The sequence below is a fragment of the Schistocerca nitens genome, chromosome 3 (assembly GCF_023898315.1).
Source record: "Schistocerca nitens isolate TAMUIC-IGC-003100 chromosome 3, iqSchNite1.1, whole genome shotgun sequence".
Classification (NCBI taxonomy): domain Eukaryota; kingdom Metazoa; phylum Arthropoda; class Insecta; order Orthoptera; family Acrididae; genus Schistocerca; species Schistocerca nitens.
In genome coordinates, this window is record NC_064616.1 from 698461881 (window position 1) to 698482653 (window position 20773).

The 20773-nt window shown below is 42.1% G+C and overlaps 1 protein-coding gene across 1 annotated transcript in view; it reads left to right on the top strand.

Annotated features, from left to right (window-relative positions):
* The first annotated feature begins 2652 nt into the window (after positions 1-2652).
* LOC126248670 (neurofilament heavy polypeptide-like) overlaps positions 2653-20773 on the top strand; it is a 423975-nt gene continuing 405854 nt past the window's right edge. Inside the window, exon 1 of the mRNA XM_049949900.1 lies at positions 2653-2761. The gene's annotated coding sequence lies outside the window, so the exon portion shown is untranslated. The remainder of the gene's footprint in view (positions 2762-20773) is intronic.

Genomic DNA, 20773 nt, shown 5'->3' on the forward strand with positions numbered 1-20773 from the left:
TCACACAATTGGTCTGATTAGTCCATATGCTCTTACTTTGTTCATTAAACGACTGTGGGGAACTGTATCGAACGCCTTGCAGAAGTCAAGAAACATGGCATCTACCTGGGAACCCGTGTCTATGGCCCTCTGAGTCTCGTGGACGAATAGCGCGAGCTGGGTTTCACTCGATCGTCTTTTTCGAAACCCATGCTGATTCCTACAGAGTTGATTTCTAGTCTCCAGAAAAGTCATTATACTCGAACATAATACGTGTTCCAAAATTCTACAACTGATCGACGTTAGAGATATAGGTCTATAGTTCTGCACATCTGTTCGACGTCTCTTCTTGAAAACGGGTATGATTTCCGGGTTGTATGGCCGGGGTCCATGGAACTTTTCTATCCCTGACATTTCGTCCAAAGCTACGTTGGACATCTTCGGAGGTGCTCCTGGTTTATAAACACAATGTTAGCACAAAAAACGAGGAAATCCTAAGCGAAAACAACGTAAGGAACACGAATTATAAGCGCAATACCACGATGGAACAAAATAAGAATCTCATACAAGCTCTAACAATCAGAGCCGATACTCCAATTAAACGGAGTACTCCAGGAATATCCACTAATTCCACAGTTTTCTATCCTTGCGACGGTAGAAACTGTAAGAATACCCAAAAGGTATGATGTAATCTGACACTCACATGGAAACGATATTGTAATTGGCTCAAAAGACACTACAAAGCTACAAGATACGATATGTAAGATTGATGCGTCAAACAGGATTCCAAAATAAACGCGGCAAAAATAGCAATAACGGTTCTCAGAAATGGAGTAAAAGTTCCTGCAACGGCAGAGATGTTCATTGTTGTTGTGGTCTTCAGTCCAAATATGCAGCTCTCCAAGCTGCTCTATCCCGTGCAAGCGTCTCCGAAGAACTACTGCAACCAACATCCTTCTAAATATGCATATTGTATTCATCTCTCGATCCCTCGCTACGATTTTTACCCCACACCCCTCCCTCTAGTACTAAATTGGTGATCCCTTGATGTCTCAGAATGTATCCCATCAACCGATTCTTTTAGTCAAGTTATGTCACAAATTTCTTGTCTTCCCAATTCTAGTCAGTACCTCCTCACTACACACGCGATCTACCCATCTAATCTTCAACATTCCTGTGTACCACCAGATTTCCAAAGCCTCCATCCTCTTCCTGTCTAAACTATGTATGGTCAATGTTTCGCTTCCATACAAATACCTTCAGGAAAGACTTCTTAACACTTCAATCTATATTGGATATTAACCAATTTCTTTTCTTCAGAAATCCTTTCCTTGCCATCGCCAGTCTACACTTTATATCCTCTCTACTTCGGCCATCATCACTTATTTTGCTGCCCAAATAGCAAAACTCATCGACTACTTTTAGTGGCTCGTTTTCTAATTTAATTTTCTGTGAATCGCCTGATTTAATTTGACTACATTCCATCATTCTTGTTTTGATTTTGTTGATGTTCATCCTATGCCCTCCTTTCAAGACGCTCTTCATTCTGTTCAGCTGCTCTTCCAAGTCTTTTGCTGATTCTGACAGAATTACAAAGTCATCGACAAACCTGAGAGTTTTTCTTTCTTTTTTTCCCTGAGCTTTAATTCTTAGTCAAAATTTGTTCCTGGCTTCCTTTACTGTTTGCTCAATGTCCAGATTCACTAACATCAGGTATATGCTACAACCCTGTCTCGCTCCCTTCTCATAGACTGTTCCCCTTTCATGTCTCTCGACTCTTATAACTGCCGTCTGGTTCCTTACATGCAACAGAGAAAGCAATTGAATCAGTAATGACTATTCACAAAATAAAACGCATCAGCAATGGCACTCTTCAGACTCAATATCTCGCTAGTATTGGTGTACGACATTCAAATCATCGGACCACATCTTATACTGAAAAACCTAACAACACTAGAGTGAGTAAAGGCGACCTATAAAAAAGGAAGCGATCGGAGTGTTGTAAACTACGGAATCCAGACTTGTATATCTGCTGGCGAGGGAATCCTTCCTCAATCAAGACCTAAGTACAGACGTGATGCTACCCACAACCAACGCTCCGATGAGACAATTAAAAACGTTGAAGGAAAAAAGCGAAGACATACCTTCAGGATTTTACGGCACAGTGGCCACGATTGAACGGACACGGATAAACGAAAACTTGGAAATGAAACAGGTGATTATCAGTATGGTAGCTCATGATTTCTGTCACCTTACATGGAAGGACGTATCATGAACCAAACTCAAGCTGTAAGTGTGAACTGCGTAGCGAATATCATTAATATGCATACGAACTCTGCACTAAAAGGACACGGTCAGAAAGTGACTATGCAACCACAGTGTGCAAAAAGTCTACTTTATAAACTTGTATGGCCAGTTGTCTGCAATAAATGTATTATTATAAAAGAGCCTTTCTCAAAACGGATCGTTCAGGAATTGAATTCCGCCAACAGTTGTTTCTTTTCTGTCGAGGAAATTGTAAAAAGACATGGCTGCAAAACAGCCGACGGCGACAGGCGTCCACGTGTGCCGGAGGGCGGCTGGAATGCTGAACGAACCGCGAAATGGGAAGCTGCGGAGTGCAGCCTGTCCCAAGTAGCGGCAAACGGTCCCAATCCGGCGAGCGGGCCGCCGCGTGTCGCTGGGAACCAGTTGAGCCGAGGAATGTAGCCGAGTTGGAGAAGCAGTCACCAGGGGCGCTGGAGGCAGTCGCGTCCAGGTCACTGCTCAGCTCACATCCCAGGTAAGACGCTGCCGCGCCTTTCTTCGCGTGCTCGCTATGCTTTGTTAATACGCCAAAACATTTCTTCCCTCGTGCATCCTACGCCACCGCTACACCGTGCACCTTACCGGAAGGGTTTGTCGTTACCGATGTCTCGGTGGTGCAGCGGCAGTTCTTCAGTTCGCGAGATGGGGTTTAGCGGAAAGCTTCTTCGCCCGAGGAAGGATATAGTAACGGTCAGTACCGGCCGGTGTAGTCGCAGGCCGTACGGAACATAATTGTGAACTCTGCAGGAAGATTTACACGCACTCTGCTCCCTGTCGTGGTGCTTTTACGGCAGCGTTAAGAATGTACTGACACTGAACTGCGCAATCGGAATAAGTCCGGCGGGTGCCTTGTTCGAAAACTTTGAAATTCTATCCGTGCCAGAAATTTCCGAGTTGCAGCGATAATTTCGAAAAAATTGACAATAATGAAATATATTATACCTTCTGCAGATTTCGTGTCGTGTCAATACATAGGTGTGGCGGAAGAGTAAGATGAACCGCTTTGCATGAAGTCTGTACCACTGTTTGCATTGTGTGTTTTCGGAACGTGACGTTCCAGCCGGTGCAGAAGTCACGTAGCTATGCGGAGGTTTGTCAACATCCTAATGGAAAGACAGGTACCGGTAGTTTACACCTGCTGACGCGCAGCAATCATTTTCCAGGAAACCCTGCGGAGACGATGCAACAGTTAGCCGCTCTCGGCCCCCGGCAGCCGCAGCGCAGCACCGCTCTCCGTCATTTCGAACTTGCTGAGCAGTACTTCCGTCCTTAGTTGCTTACACACGCTGTTCTGTCATCACGTAATTGTTTGGCGTGGCCGTTTTGATGTTATGCAGTTCTGTCCTGAGACACCGTGAAGCGTAAAAATATGACTCAACGAGAAACTAAACTTAAATTGATGTCTCTTCTTCTTAATTCTACTGATGACGAGGAGATTTAATGTGAACTTAATTTCTGCCCAAAAGTACGTGCGTTCGCCAATGTCATAGAGCATACAAATCTCGCACTTTTCATACTGATATTAATCTAACTGCTGTCGATCGTCACAGTAGCGATACGAAGATGGTTCTTAATTTCTACAACGGAACTCACTTCTTGGAATTTCCAAGGTAGGTTCTCGTGAGATGATAAAAGTCATTCTTACAGTGTATGCCGATCGAGATGTTTCCGTATCTGCTTCTCTCTTCCACAAATCACACAAGTCTGTGACCATTTGCCATTTGTGTTCCTTTTTCTTGTACTCTCGACATCTCCGGTTAATCCAATCTTATACGAATCCCAATATATATATATATATATATATATATATATATATATATATATATATATATATATATATATATATATCTGCTGCAGATATTGATCTTAGAGCACAAGTTTTCTGAGATATGGGCACCTACTTACAGAAATTGTCGTTATATTACATACTGCCATCACACAACAATATGGACTGCGGCAAAAATTGTATGCCTAATCCTCCACGTTGAATCATTTGTCAGTGGGAGGAAACTGCATACATATGTAATGAAATTTCATTGCGTTGCTCTTGTGCGTGTACACAGGTTGTGGGGTTGTCAATAGACTGATGACGAGGAGATTTAACGTGAATTTAATTTCTGCTCAAAAGTACGTGCGTTCGCCAATGTCATAGAGCATATAAATCTCGCACTTTTCATACTGATATTAATCTAGGTGCTGTCGATCGTCACAGTAGCGATACGAAGATGATTCTTAATTTCTACAATGGAACTCACATCTTGGAATGCCCAAGGTAGGTTCTCGTGATGTGATAAAAGTCATTCTTACAGTGTATGCCGGTCGAGATGTTTCCGTATCTACTTCCCTCTTCCACAAATCACACAAGTCTGTGATCATTTGTGCTCCTTCTTCTTGTACACTCGATATGACCGGTTAGGCCGACCTTATACAATAAAAATCTGCTGCAGATATTGATCTTCGAACACAAGTTTTCTGAGATATGGGCACCTACTAACAGAAATTGTCATTATATTACATACTGCAGTCACACAACTATATGGACTGCGGCAAAAATTGTATGCCTAATCCCCCACGTTGAATCATTTGTCAGTGGGAGGAAACTGCATACGTATGTAATGAAATTTCATTGCGTTGGTCTTGTGCGTGTACAAAGGTTGTGGGGTTTGCTCGACCACCGAGGACTTAACTTGTCCCCAGAATTATACGCTGTTGCATTTTTAAGAGAAAAAGGGGGGGGGGGGGTACATTATTCAGCATAAGAGAATAACTGATATTAAGGGCCTTAAAAGAATGACGTAAATACCGTCAGCCGGTATGCAGAGAAAATAAATTTGAAAGAAGGAAGAAGCAAGCATTTTAGCAACAGTCATTGCATTAAGATTTACCTATGAATTCTTTCTCACCTTTCAGAAAGTGTGTGTAGTAGGACTCAAGTCGGCTACACATTTTTATTTTAACGCATACTACCACGTTCCTCAAATTTTCAGTCGTTTACCTTAACGTTCAGGGCAATAAAATTTATTTATAGATGTAAGAGCAGCAACTGACGAATAAAACGTGAGACTGCTAACTAAAAATCGAGTGCAGAATGTAAGTAAAGAAATATAAGGAAGAGAATCATTTATCCATTCGAAGATTAGTTTCAGTATTACGGGGCGTTACCAGCTGAGATTAAATCAGAAAAGATATCTGTTTCCTTTACTTTGATCGAAAAACCAGCTTACACAGACAGTTATGGTGACACCTTCAGTTTAACGTGGAATTTGGATCACATCGCTATTTAGTAGTTTTCATCTACACAGACCAGTGCTGCAAAAAAATCGTGTTAAGTGGAAAAATGCCTCAAACTGGAGCATTAAAGTGGTACGTGAAACACATACAGTTCCTATTAATTGCTAAAAGTAACAGTGAATGGAAGTGCAAAGCGCTTACTTTACAAGTAATTGACGGACTTGCACTTGTTAATATTATATCAGCCAACTGGAGCGTAAAACACTAATGAAATCAGTCTTAGAATATTCGTCAAGCGTATACGATCCTGACGGGAACGTAATAGGTCTATTGAAAGAAGATGATAGGAGGATTACTCGTCAGCGGCCTATGGACCAACACTCAAAATTACAAATTTCCTGAGTCAGCTTCCTACGCGAAACCTAAGAATTCTGTATCCGTTGAAGTAACAGTCAAATGGTTCAGGGCCGCGGGATTAGCCGAGCGGTCTATGGCGCTGCAGCCATGGACTGTGCGGCTGGTCCCGGCGGAGGTTCGAGTCCTCCCTCGGGCATGAGTGTGTGTGTTTGTCCTTAGGTTAATTTAGGTTATGTAGTGTGTAAGCTTAGGGACTGATGACCTTAGCAGTTAAGTCCCTTAAGATTTCACACACATTTGAACAAATGGTTCAGATGGCTCTGAGCACTATGAGACTTAACTTCTGAGGTCATCAGTCCCCTAGAACTTAGAACTACTTAAACCTAACTAACCTAAGGACATCACACACATCCATGTCCGAGGCAGGATTCGAACTTGCGACCGTAGCGGTCGCGCGATTCCAGACTATAGCGCCTAGAACCGCTCGGCCACTCTGGCCGGCCGTAACAGTCAACTAAGTAGAATTAAAATGCGCACAAAATGTATAAAGACGTTTAAATATTACCTTTCCTACTCGCGGAACGTGATATAAGGTTGGTTTTTTTTTTTTTTTTAAATATGTAGACTTTCGGGACGTGCCCATACAGCCATTTCAATAGTGAAACGTCATTGCTGACAAAACGAACGTAAGGACAACACAAGATCCACTCACTCACCAAGTGGGGAGAAATCTCCGACCCCGCCGTGGATCGAACTTGGGCCCCTTTTGGTAGTAATCCGCCGCGCTGACCGCACAGCTACCGAGGCGGACAATGTAAAGGGAAGTTGATGCCAAATGAACGTAAAACTCTTAATCTTCCTTTCCTGAATAATGACGGTCCAGTAAGAAGCAGGCCCCTTCCATGCTTTCATTGATTTCCGGAACAAATTGATACCAGGCAGTGTCTCAGGGTGACTACTCTGGTAGTAGGATCTACCTAACGTATAGAAGGAGAAGCTGTCGGAGACATAAGTTATATTTCCATAAATTATGTCAGAATATCTCAAAGATCTTTGACATAGTACTACTTTTACTCAGAAAGATTTGATTTCCTGTCTCATGATCTATATTTATAATAACAATTTGATAGGAGCTCGTGGCAATTACTCGCTGTGTGGGTTGGGTAAGCCAAAAGTACAATGAATGGTGCCTGAAACTTGGTTTCTTTAGTTACTCAGAGGCAGTGTCAGGCTGACAGTTTATGGGAGGACGGTGTTCGCTCCCGCCCGGAGCTCGTGATAGATCTGCGGCGATGCAAAAGCTGCCAGCTGGGGCTGCGTCCCTGAAGATGGGCGACCTCAGCCAGCAGCTCTGAGCAGTGTTAGCCTGCTCGCAGCGCGGCCTTGGCTAATGCGCCGGCCGGCGGCCGCTCCATTCTGACCTACCTGCGAAAATCGGGCCACTGCACTCTCGCAGCTCCACTTAACTCACAGATGCTTATCCGGATAATCCAAACACCTGGCCGAACATCGTCGATAACGCGCTCAACCGTAGTTAGCTGAGGTTCGTCGTGGATTGGGGGCGTACAAGTCGGTGAACTTTGTAGAGAACATTTTTTTTATACCGCTCACCACGCAGTTCAGCACTCAGTTTCGTCAATCGTGGTAGAGCAGGAAAGCCAGTTCCTTCTCCGCTCGAAAATCATATTCTCGGTCATGTTCAAGAACACCGCCCGAACGGGTCAAGGGGGTGTTGGAATTTGTGGGTTGGGAAGAGGTATTTGATGTTCCACTCTTTAACGACAGCGAACACACCTAGTAGGTTAGTGAAAAAAATACGAGTTTGTCGAGTATCGGACGAGATTTGCGACTGGGTTCAAGACTTCCTTGGAGATAGATTCAAACGGTTCAAATGGCTCTGAGCACTAGAGGACTCAATATCTTAGGTCATAAGTGCCCTAGAACTTAGAACTACTTAAACCTAACTAACCTAAGGACATCACACACACCCATGCCCGAGGCAGGATTCGAACCTGCGACCGTAGCAGTCCCGCGGTTCCGGACTGCAGCGCCAGAACCGCACGGCCACCGCGGCCGGCCTTGGGAGATAGAACTCAACACGTTTCTCTTAACGGACAAAGTCGGCAGATGTATAGGTAATATCCGGAGTACGCCAGGGAAGTGTGATGGGACCGTTGCTGTTTATAATGTATGTAATGATGTAGTAGAAAGCGTCAGAAGCTCTTAAGACTGTTCGCAGAAGATGCGTGTGTCTATACGAAAATAGCAACGCCAGAAGACAGGATCGATTTGAAGAATGACCTACAGAGAATTGGTCGACGATTCTGGCAGTTGACCCTGAACATAAATAAATATAACATATTGCACATACATAGGAAAATAAATCCTCTACAATACAACTACGCTATTGACGACAATCTCCTAGAAACAGTATCTACTGTAAAATATCAAGGAGTAACTGTTCAGAGCGACTTTTAATTGAATAACCAAATAAAACATATAGTAGGAAAAGCAGATGCCAGACTGAAATTCATAGGAAGGATCTTCCGCAAATGTAACTCATGCACGAAGTGGCATACAAGGAGCTTGTTCGACCGATTCTTGAGTATTGCTCATCATTGTGAGATCCTTACCAGGCAGGACTGATAGTAGAGATAGAGAAGATCCAACGAAGAACGGCGCATTTCGTCACGGGATTGTTTAGTCGGCGCCAGTGCGTTACAGAGGTGCTCAACAAACACCAGTGGCAGGCGTTATAAGAGAGGCGTTGCAATCACGGAGATGAAATTTCGAGAGGGTACTTTTCTGGAAGAGTCAGACAACATATTACTTCCCCCACACGACGAGAAAATTCGAGGAATTAGAGTGAATACAAGGCTTACCGACAATCATCTTTCCCACGCGCCATTCACGACTGGAAAAGGGTAGGGAGGATCAGTTAGTGGTACCAGAAGTACTCTCCGCCACACACCGTTAGTTGGCTTGCGGTGCATTTTAACGAAGACGGTCCACTTGGTAGAGAACTATACACGTGTTATCTTATTTTCATGTTCACCTGCTGTACAGACACTTGCAGAGTATTTATGTAGATGCAGACACTATCAGTAGTATAAAAATAACAAATTGTCATCGTAAGCAGTCCAATTTAGTGTATTAATATCGTACTGCGCGTTTCGTGTCTTTGAACGTCATCTTCAGGAACTTCTTCAGCATCTGGGCAGGGGTCTGTCTAAGCAATATCTCTGTGATCTAATGACATGGTATACTGAAATAGAGAAACACAAGGGAACGATCTCTATGGATTCAAATTCCCGTCTAATCACAATTATTTAAACTTTGCGTGGCTTCCGTAAATCACATTAGGAGAATAGTGAGAGTGTATCTTCCAAAGCGCCGTGACAAACATCTCACCCAAGACTTATCCAAGAAATCTTTTATTCCATCTCTAACCATATCGATGTCGACTGTACGTTAAACCTTTTATTCTTTCATTTTCGTTATTTGCCATTTGTACACAAGACGCCATACAGGCATTCTTGCTACACAATTCGCCATTACAGAAATTATTTAATACAGTTATCTATATCAATCGAACGTTGTTTCACACCCCAGACACTATACCAAACTTGTAGTTAATCTTTCTAGCGACTGCTTGGAGACTCCAAATATGAGGAAATACATAGTATTGTGCATAAATAGTGGAAATCCACTATGTATTTTGACTGTCTTATTTTGGGTATAGTAAACTGGTCAGACATGTTTGTCTAATGCTTCGGAGTGCCCATTCAGCGGAGAGAAGCCTAAATGAACAAGAAGAAATAAGGGGGCTGTGCTTATGAGGGGCTATGATCAAATTGTGGCACATTAAGGAAATGTAACGCCTTTACAACTGAACGTTAAACAGGCTTGTGCTTATCCGTGCTGGAGAATGTCCGAAATATCGTTAAACAAACGTCGGCCGAAAACCCCGAGACAGAAGCCAACAAGCAGGATGTTGTCCTGAATTATTCGGTAAAGTTAGCAGAACAGCGTCGCGCATACTGCCAGCGAATTCCTTCGAGATGGAAGACTGCGGGCTGAGGAAGCCACCGTGCATGACACAGGACTTTATGTTCAGAGAATCCGTCGTTGATCACGATGCCAAGAAAGCATTGCTTCCTACGGAAGAGGCTAGGCAAGTTATCAAACATACGGAGATGCAATGAGAATTATTTCTTCTGTATTCTGTCCTCAAATCGAATCATAAAGCAGCTAGATGTACTTATTTGAAATGCCATGAGCATAAATAAAATTGATGATAAAGACCTAACAAGTTAACACAAGGCGTTACCTCAGTTCTCTCCGCTAATATTATGAGCTACTCACAAAACAGAAACTGTAATTCAGAAAACACGTGCCTTCATGTCGAAATCTGAGAAATATTTTCTATTTAACACAGTGTTGTAGGAAAGAAGGTTGAGAACGGGGGAAAGGAGAGGAGATTAAAATCACAGCCCACCGATAACGAAACACATAGCACACACGTGAGTCGTAGGCAGATCCATCACTATTACAACTTCAAAACTTGCTCTGTGTGTGGATCCAGCCAAAGGCCTTGCTGCGGTAGTAACACCGGTTCACGCCATATCATCAATTTTTAGCGCTGTCGGTGTTGGTTAGTATCTGGATAGGTGGCCGCCTGGGTCTACCGAGAGCTGTTGACAAGCGGGGTGCACTCAGGCAAACTGAGGAGCTACGTGATTGAGAAGTAGCGGCTCCGGTCTTGTAAACTGACAACGGCTGGGAGAGAGGTGTGCTGACCATATGCCCCACCATACCGCATCTACTGACGGCTTTGAGCTAAGGATAACACAGCAGTCGGTCGGTAACGTTGCGCCTTCAAGGCCCGTTCGGATGAAGTTTAGTTTCGTGTGTGGATCCAGAATCACGAGTAAATAAAAAATTATTTTTCTCCATTCGCTTTCCTCTTACTTTCACTTTCGTGTAAGGAAGCTGTGGAGCACGAAATTACCACTTCTCATAACAGTGACAGTGGCATGGTAGTTATGGTAACTGCTCGTGACAGGTGGTCACTGTTCCGAACTTGATACAGGGCGTACAATTTTTTAGCTATCACAGTTACAAATGTAATTGCTGACATTATTTTGTTAGCCAGGTGGTACATTCTAGCAACCCCTGACCTTATGATTTTTTACCCTTGCGAATATATACGTTAAATATGTTTCTATTTCGTTCAGACATCAGATGCAAGCAAACAAAAATATAGGCGAATCCACTTTCATCGTGTGTACACCCTTTGTCGTTCATGCAGTAGTTTCTATTGTCATATGTATCTCGATTCCATTAATTTCCTGCTTGAATCGGCAGTTTCTCACTCAAACAGAAAAAGAGTCCATCGATCATGTGCCCGTTCTTTCGGCGTTGACAGGTTGACAGCGAGACAGTACCCAGAGCTCTCCTCCGAAAACAAGGTGCAACATGTCCCGATGAGAGTCATATTTGGTTTGAAGTGAATTCATAGACTCATCACAACCTTTGAGCCTGTTCCCGTCACACAACTAGAGCTTTCCATTGCCAGGAAAAATATCCAATTGTAAATAATGGTTTAAAAATTTAATTCCATCGATATATCGGTTGTATTAAAATACCTTCCCGAATGCAGCTTCATCCGATAAACATAACTATCTCACAAATACTCATACATACATGAATCAAACGCTTTTTTACTGATTGCTAATTAAAGTTGAATAAACAGTGTATGGGTAAAGCTTCGTACCAGCATTTAACAATATTTTAATATGAAAACTACTTAAATAGCCAAAAGAAAGGGTCCAGCATCTAATGTATTTGTATTCGCTCATGATGGAATGGTACGGTGTGTGTCAGAAGTGGAAATACGAACTAACTTAAAGAAATAAAAAACTGAACTCCGTCCGAACAGGCCACGGAAGGCTCAACGGTACCGACCGACCGCCGTGTCATCCTCAACCAATAGGCGTCACTGGATGTTGATAAGGAGGGGCATGTGGTCAGCATACTGCTCTCCCGGCCGTTGTCAGTTTTCGTGACCGGAGTCGTTACTTCTCAGTAAAGTAGCTCCTCAATTTGCCTCACAAGGGCTGAGTGAATCCTGCTGGCCTACAGAGCTCGGCAGACATGGAGGGTCACCTATCCAAGTGCTAGTCAAGCCCGACAGCACGTAACTTCGGTGATTTGACAGGAACAGGGGTTAAAAAGGGATTAGTGTTTAACGTCCCGTCGCCAACGCGGTCATTAGAGACGGAGCACAAGCTCGGATTAGAGAAGGACGAAGAAGGAAATCGGTCGTGCTCTTTCAAAGGAATCATCACGACATTTGGCTTAAGCGATTTAGGAAAATCACAGAAATCTTAAATCTGGATGGCCGGACGCGTGTTGGAACCGGCGTCCTCCTAAATGCGACTCCAGTGTGCTAACCACTGTGCTATCTCGCTCGGTGAACTACTGTTGCGACTGCGGCACTAGATATTTGATATCTAGCTTAAGGAACCTGTGGCATGGGTTTCAAAATCAGCAAAATTAGTGTTGAGCAGATATTTTCCAAAAGTACAATTAAGAATTGGAAACGAAGGAGCAAAGACGGAAAGACCGTGGACAGCTTGTATTCTTTAGGTAGAGTTATCTCTTCAAATAATACCATATGACAAGACAGCGGCACAGAAATACAAAAAGCTCCAGAATTCTGCCGTATAGAATTTCAGATGCTTAGGAAGGAAAAACATTTCCACAGATTTCGAACATCAGGCTGTATAAAACACATTTTGTATGTATATTTACGCATGGTTTGATCAGCAAGGAGTAATCTCCAGATAAAAATTCCGCAAAACACAAAAATGGATACAATGAAGATATCCAACAATACGCAGGATTAGAGGCAAGACGGGTGAAGTAAAAAGATTTCAGTGGTACGTACGGTTATATGAAAAAAAATTAATTTCTTCTAGACAGCTCGAGTATTATTTTAGCTTTATGTTACTGGAGGGAGTCATAGAGCACCTCCGCGTTGTACGAGACATCCGTGAAGAACTGTGGTTCAGTCTTATGAGGCTCCAGTACATTTTGCACTAACGTTTCTACGGTACCTTCGTGGGGCTGTTCATAGATAACGGTAGTCTCCATCCTTGTCCGTCCAGATCCGCAGATGTGAATCCTTTAGACATTTTATGACGGGGTACATACTGAGTCTTGTTTATGAAATCCCTCAAGAGGGAGATTTGGTTGTACGAGTGTTAGGGGCGGCAAAAATAATTCACCGATAGCAGTACACGGTGGTTGACGTATCGAGCCGTTTTGTTGTTAATTGTGTTGTAGTCTTCAGCCCATGGACTGGTTTGATGCAACTCTACATGCTACTCTATCCTGTGCAAGCTTCTTCATCTCCCAGTACCTACTGCAACCTACATCCTTCTGAATCTGCTTAGTGTATTCACCTCTTGGCCTCTCTCTACGATTTTTACCCTCCATGCTTCCCTCCAGTACTAAATTGATGATCCCTTGATTCCTCTGAACGTGTCCTACCAACCGATCTCTTCTTCTAGTCAAGTTGTGCCACAAATTCCTCTTCTCCCCAATTCTATTCAGTACCTCCTCATTAGTTACGTGATCTACTCATCTAATCTTCAGCACTCTTCTGAAGCATCACATTTCAAAAGCTTCTATTCTCTTCTTGTCTAAGCTGTTTATCGTCCATGTTTCGCTTCCATACATTAACAAATTTCCCTTCTTCAGAAACGCTTTCCTTTCCATCGCCAGTCTGCGTTTTATATCCTCTCTACTTCGCCTATCATCAGTTATTTATCTGCCCAAATAGCAAAACTCATCTACTACTTTAAGTTTCCCATTTCCTAATGTAATTCCCTCAGCATCACCTGATTTTATTCGATCACATTCCATTATCCTCGTTTTGCTTTTGTGTATGTTGGTCTTATATCCTCCTTTCAAGACCCTGTCCATTCCGTTCAACTGTTCTTCCAAGTCCTTTGCTGTCTCTGAGAGAATTACAATACTATCGGCAAACCTCGAGGTGTTTATTTATCCTCCCTGGATTTTAATTCCCACTCCTAATTTTTCTTTTCTTTCCTTTACTGCTTGCTCAATATACATATTGAATAACATCGGTAATAGGCTACAACCCTGTCTTACTCCCTTCCCAACCACTGCTTCCCTTTCATGTCCCTCGACTCTTATAACTGCCATCTGGTTTCTGTACAAATTGTAAATAGCCTTTCGCTCCCTGTATTTTATCCCTGCCACCTTCACAATTTGAAAGAGAGTATTCCAATCAACATTGTCAAAAGCTTTCTCTAAATCTGCAAATGCTATAAACGTAGGTTTGCCTTTACTTAACCTACCTTCTAAGATAAGTCATAGGTTCAGTATAGCCTCGCGTGTTCCTACATTTCTACGGGATCTAAATTGATCTTTCCCGAGGTTGGGTTTTACCAATCTTTCCATTCGTCTAATGTTAATTACGTAGCATAAATATAAACCTAAGATTTAAAAAAAAGTCTATTTTGTTTTCTTTATAACAAGGAAATGGATCCTTTCCAGATGTAATCTCCCATGTACGTCTTCGTTTACTACAGTCTCTGGAAGCGTACAATAAGAACTGTGAAACACTCTGCAGATGTAATTAATAACAGACTTAGCATTTCCTCTTTGCCCTAAGCTAGATCAGACACAACATTTGCTGATTTTATTTCTAATCTGTCATTGTTCAGACTGCCCCATACCGAGGTAGATACATGCCCGGTAGCGCGATGGCGCACGATCCCAGAGTGATGGGTTCGAACCGTGGTCGTGATACAAATTTTCATGACCAATGTTTGGTATGACTGGAATGAATAGGTTCGGCATAAAATATCTAATTATCAGACCTTTATCCATCCTCTGCGTCAAGTCCCAAACTTCCTCAGAGTGTCTGACGTACTGAAGGCTAAGATGTCTGAAAATGTTGATAATAAGCCATCCATTGATAACCGTGACTCTATTAGAGGGTAGCCTAAGTCTTGATATCCTATTTCCTCCTCTCCCTTCCTAAAAAGTTTTATTATAAAACCATTAGGATCGCCTACTTCTCCTAACGCGTAATCCGTTTCGAGCTGATCAGGCTTTAGGAAAACTTGTTTTATTTTATTTTATTTTATTTTCCTTGTAAGAAACACAATATGGGACAGGCAAATTGCCAAGTTGAGATGTTGATTGGATGATGAAGCAGATAATGTATGGAAATGTGTGGACTTGTCCTCATATAGCGAAGATAGCTATACATGAGAAGATGAAATATGTTAAAATAGACGAAGATGTCGCGTATCTCAGCCAGCGGATTCCTGTACTTGGGGACTTTTTTCTTGTTGCCGTGCCATCTTATTATGATGCACATATGGAACATATTTGCATATCGCTTGTTTCAAACGCCCTGAACTATCCTGGGAAAGTTATTGTAGGATGACATCGCTGTAGTCAGCTCCTGGAAGGGCAAGTTTCTTTTTCATGGCCGAACGAATGAGCTTTTCTTTATATTTATGTATGCGTGGAGTATGATGAGTTCTTGCAGATTGTAAGTCTGCGTTCAGCTCGATTCAGATTTTATATACTATTACTCCTAGCCTCTCCGCCGAGGAAGGGAAATATACGTGTCTCACATTTACTCCAGCATATGTGGTGTACTTACAGTCGGTCGGAAATAATGGCACATCATTGACGTACAATTTGGAGAGTATCAAAGCCAACGCCGTACAGTGTGGGACACTTGATACTGGCTCCATTCAGACTTTTCAGATCCAGATTGTGAGCTAAGTTTCAGATAACTTGCCGGTTTTGGCATAAAAAGTTGATTCAGCGAACGTTCAAGTTGTGAGAGGTAAAATGGGACGATAGGAAAAAAACCTTTTAGCGGATTCCTGCACTCATACATCCAGGTACTTGGTGTATCACAAATTCAGACTCGTTTACTCATGTCTACATATTTGTATAAAACAACTGTAAAGACTTTGAACTACGTGTTATATTATCACCTCGTGCTTAGGGTTTTTTGTTACTACGTAATATCTTAGTTTGAAATGAAAAAAAAAAAGTTGGTACTATTCCACAGCTAAAACCTGTTGTGCATAGATATGGTGGATATGAAGGACGGTCAGAAACGTAGGCTACGTCCAGTTACCCTGAATGACGTTATCTGTTCCGTATCTTATTGTCATTATTTGGCTACCATAGGAAATAGACGTGTATCTTAATTAAGTATCTATTGCCACATCGGGCAGATTGACTCATCTCTTCCATGAACACATAGTAATGCCAAAATATAGTATTTGTCTTAGAATTATGTCTTATTGGCAGTCTGACTTAACAGTCATAAATTAATACCGAGGAGGAATCATTCATTAAAATTTTTGAAACGTGAAACCTTCCAAAAAACTTTCATAGTTGTGATGCTTCAGACATATATGCAAGTAAAGTTATTTTCTTTCATCCTTGGTTGTTTAGGGAATAACGATAATCAAATATTTCTAGTTTTCATTTTTAAGTGACTACAATTAGGTTCAAACTTCCGATGTCGCATATCTTTGTCGGAGGATTCCTGTAGTTGATGATTCTTCTCTTATTACCGTTCCAGCTTTAATGCTTCTTTCGATTTAGGCAAGTTGATGGTAAAAAAGACAAAATGATGCCAATAGCTATGGAAGTATTTAGATTTTTTTTATAGCTGCAATCTGTCAGCCACAAATAGATTACTGAAATTTTGGCCATCCATGTGAATGACTTTAAATGGCGTAGTAAAATGAGCTTTCATCATTGTTTTCCATATATTGCCCAGTGCATACCTTCCTTAGCGTTTAGCGTCTAGTCAACGGCGAAGTCATTAAAGACAGAGAACGCTCTCGAACTGGGGAAGGATAAGGAGGGAAGTCGGCCGTGTTCTCTTAAACGAACCATCCTGTCATTCACCTTAGCTATCCAGGGAAATTGCACAATTTACACGAATAATAACTGTCAACTGTTTACGAAAATTCTCAGAAGCTGAAGTGTAGCTGCATTTGCTGATACACCGCAACTGTTAAAAACGTTCTAAGATTGTGTTGCTGAATGAAAACTTTTGAATCTTGTTGACCCACATAAATGGTATGTAAAACAAAATTATTACTGATGTTTTGGTGAATATCCGGCGTTGGAATGTTAAATTAAAACAGAATCTAAAAATCGTTGTTTGTGGCCAAATTGTGTATGAGACTGAAAAGTTTTCGACTGAGGCTGGGTTCTTAGATTACATAAAGAGTAACATAGCTTCGTATTAGGTCCGAAGTACATTCTCCCTACCGTCAAATGTGTGATCAGTCTGGTTGTAACTTTTTTCAGCTTCGTAGAAAGAGAGAGCTCTGTTCCACTAGCTCCGACCTTGAAAGGTTTGCATCAGCTTTCTTACATCAGGTGGCTGATTCAAAACTCCAATAACTCTATGTCCGTTAACTGTAAGAATTCGTTAAATTCGATTGTATAAAGATGATTAAGAAAGGATATTTAAAAATCGTAACGTGTTGATAGTGTCTCTGAGCGAACGAGCCCAAGAGTTGAGACTGTCGATCTCTGAATGGGCGAACAGAGTGTTACAGGCACTCAAAGACATATAAAGCTTAGGAGTGATGGGAGAATTGACCTGAGTTTATAGTTGCAACTGCGCCGGGGTTTAGAGTGGTAATCTCACTGTTGAAGACTGTTGCTGTAAATAGGGAAGCAATGCGTGGTACTCTTCGGCCTAAACAGTAAATGTGAGATGGAACGCCTCGTATTAACCACGTAACGCTTAACAAAAGGCGTGAAGAAGTAGGCTTATTTAGTACGAACTACTAGTATCGTAAGCCGGCCGGGGTGGCCGAACGGTTCTAGGCGCTACAGTCTGGAACCGTGCGACCGCTACGGTCGCAGGTTCGAATCCTGCCTCAGGCATGGATGTGTGTGATGTCCTTAGGTTAGTTAGGTTTAAATAGTTCCAAGTTCTAGGGGACTGATGACCTCAGAAGTTAAGTCCCATAGTGCTCAGAGCCATTTGAACCATTTTACTAGTGTCGTAAACACTGGCAGCACATGGGCAGCATTTGACGCCTCTCGTGCAATAGTTCACTTAGGCTGGGCAAGTTGGCTCAAATCAGGCAACTTTATACAAAACTACTCGATAGTAGACATTAGTGTGAAATTCTAGCGAGAATAAATGTGTCCATCATATGCAGCTTGACTGTTTTCTTTTGGAATGTTCCTATTTTTAGAAGGTTAACCAACCCGTAATTTATGAATGTGTCTCTGAAAAATCATATATGTGAAACAGAATTAAAATTCCTCTCACGAAGTGTATAAAGCACAGAAAGAAACAATTTTAAGGTCTTATAGAGGACAGTAGTTTTATAATGTTCCATGAAGGTGCTGGCAGTAACTACATTTTGTCTCCCTTGATCCACATAAAGTGCGTAAGACCTGTGTTCATGTTTTGGCTCAGAGAATCACGGCATTTAATGCCTTTGTAGCTACAATCATTGATAATTGTTTTCATTGTAATTGCCCTTAAGATGCATATGTTCATTGCAATAAAATTTGCAGAAGTTCTCGATATGTTGTGACTGCGCCGTATGAAGCGAAGTGCATTGTGAATTCGATTATACAGTATCGATTCTATGCTCATTAATACTGTAAACTATTTGCCAGTTACTGGACGAACAGTGTCAACTGTAGGTTCCAAATAATGTGGGTCCGGAAGAATGATGCCAGTGGAAATGTACCGCCATTAACGAGTATAAATAGTAACTGAAATCCTGACCCCGTAGTAACCAGTTTTCGAAGGAAAAATAATTAACATGAGGCTCTATGGTTTATTATTAATTTATCAGAAAGGGATTTCAGAAATCTTAAGTAGTGGTAAGAAGGCAAATCGAAAGCACCTCACACTCAGTTTGGTCACTGGACTCTTCACAAAACGACATGTTAGCAGAGCAGGTGAGAAAGAACATAATCCACCCATAATGAGTTGATAGATGAAGCGGTCAACTGTTTCCATTCATGACAAAGTTGTCACAGAAAAGCAATAGGTGAAGTATGATGTAAGATAGACTGCACGGCGATTGCTAGGAATATCACTTTAGCTCAAGGTAACATTGCACAGACGCTCATCTACTTATTCCCGTAAGTCACGGAACTTTTTTTTTTTTTCAGGAATCAATCTGTTTTGAATTAGTCACACTTCCCTAACGCGCAATGCGCCGTTCGTGGAAACCGTGCTGGCAACAGCCGCCAGAAAGCAAAACGTGCAGAATGGAATTTATTACGACAGTGGCTACTCGGATGTAACGTGCTTTCGTCGAAGGGTCTTTAATGGAACGTTAAGCCCATCCGGTACTGTGAGAGTGGAATTCTCGATTCAGGCTGTCTTTTCTATTGGATGGCTGCTGATGGAACGCGTGTGCATAGTTGTGCAGACGCCCGTGACGTGCAGACCGAAAAAACGAGCTCTGAACAAGTGCGACCGGTACTGCTCTTGTTGTTTTGTGTACTTGGTCGTTGTTACAAATAACAAACCGGTTGAAACAAACAGGAGGTCGAGCAACATCTTCCGGTAAGTCCTGCTGAGGATATTCTTTTTGGTACAATCAAGAGCACACCAGATCACTGTTACTACAGAAAGAGTAAAACGACCTCACAGGCCAACTAAACGCCTGCCGTTTAACTGATCGTGTAGTTGATAATTATGGGACTCTTACTCCTACTTGTGTGCAATATGTTGTTCAACTCTTCATTTAAGGTAAGTAACCATTCGAGAGAGAGAGAGAGAGAGAGAGAGAGAGAGAGAGGGTTCTCTCTTATTCGCCGACAAATGTCTGCAAACACGAACAGCATCAATAATACCGAATAGAGAAGAAGTGCCACTCAAATTATCCTTGCAAAGTCCCTCTTGCATAAACTGTTCCATATTATCGCACCAAATGATAAACACAGGCCATGGTGCGAATTTATTGCAAAGAGAAGGTGGCGTTCTTGATAATTTAAGTACATTTAAGAGATTTTTGTTATTCATTAGCAAGTTAAAGACATTCATTGTGTCACACAGGAGACGGCGTGAAAAAAAGTCTGAATATACACACTATTGTCGGTCAAAACGTACTTCGTTCTGTTGTCTCGACGATTTGGCACTAATTCCTAAGGACTGCGAATATCTTCCGAAGGTCTAAGTAAGGTGGTTTAAGAAAGATATGTGCCAGTTTTAAGTGTCATTTGGCCCTACAAGCAAAACAGAACCGCCGTGGAAATGCACAGCTGTTAGTAAACAACGCTGTAACAGTTATAGGCGCAATTAAATAGAGGAAAATAGTATACAGGAGGCTTCAGGCTGCTTGCTGTTTGTGGCATTGTGAAGTGATTTTAGAAAGACCTCGTGTAGAATGTACTAGCCAAAAGTTTTATTGAATTGACCAAAACAGTATCAGTAGCCTTTCTAATGGCCAGTGATAATCTTAAACTCTCTGTGAGGTTAAGAGTTAGTGTCAGACCAGACCCCGAACCTTACACATTTTCCCTTTCACGGGCAAATGCTCTACCGGCTGAGCTAGCCAAACACAACTCACGAACCGTGCTCACAGCTTTACTTCCGCCCGTCAGTCTTTCCTACCTTGCAAACTCTACAGAGTTCTCCTACATACACTGCGGAACCAGTACACCAAGCCGCTTCTCCGCTATAACCTTTCTTCCAGGCGTGCTAGTCCTGCAAGGTACGCAGGAGAACTTCTGTGAAGTTAGGGAGGTAGTTGTTGAGATACTGGCGGAAGTAAAGCTGTGAGTGCGGTTCGTGAGTCGTGTTTGGATAATTCATTCTACAGAACAC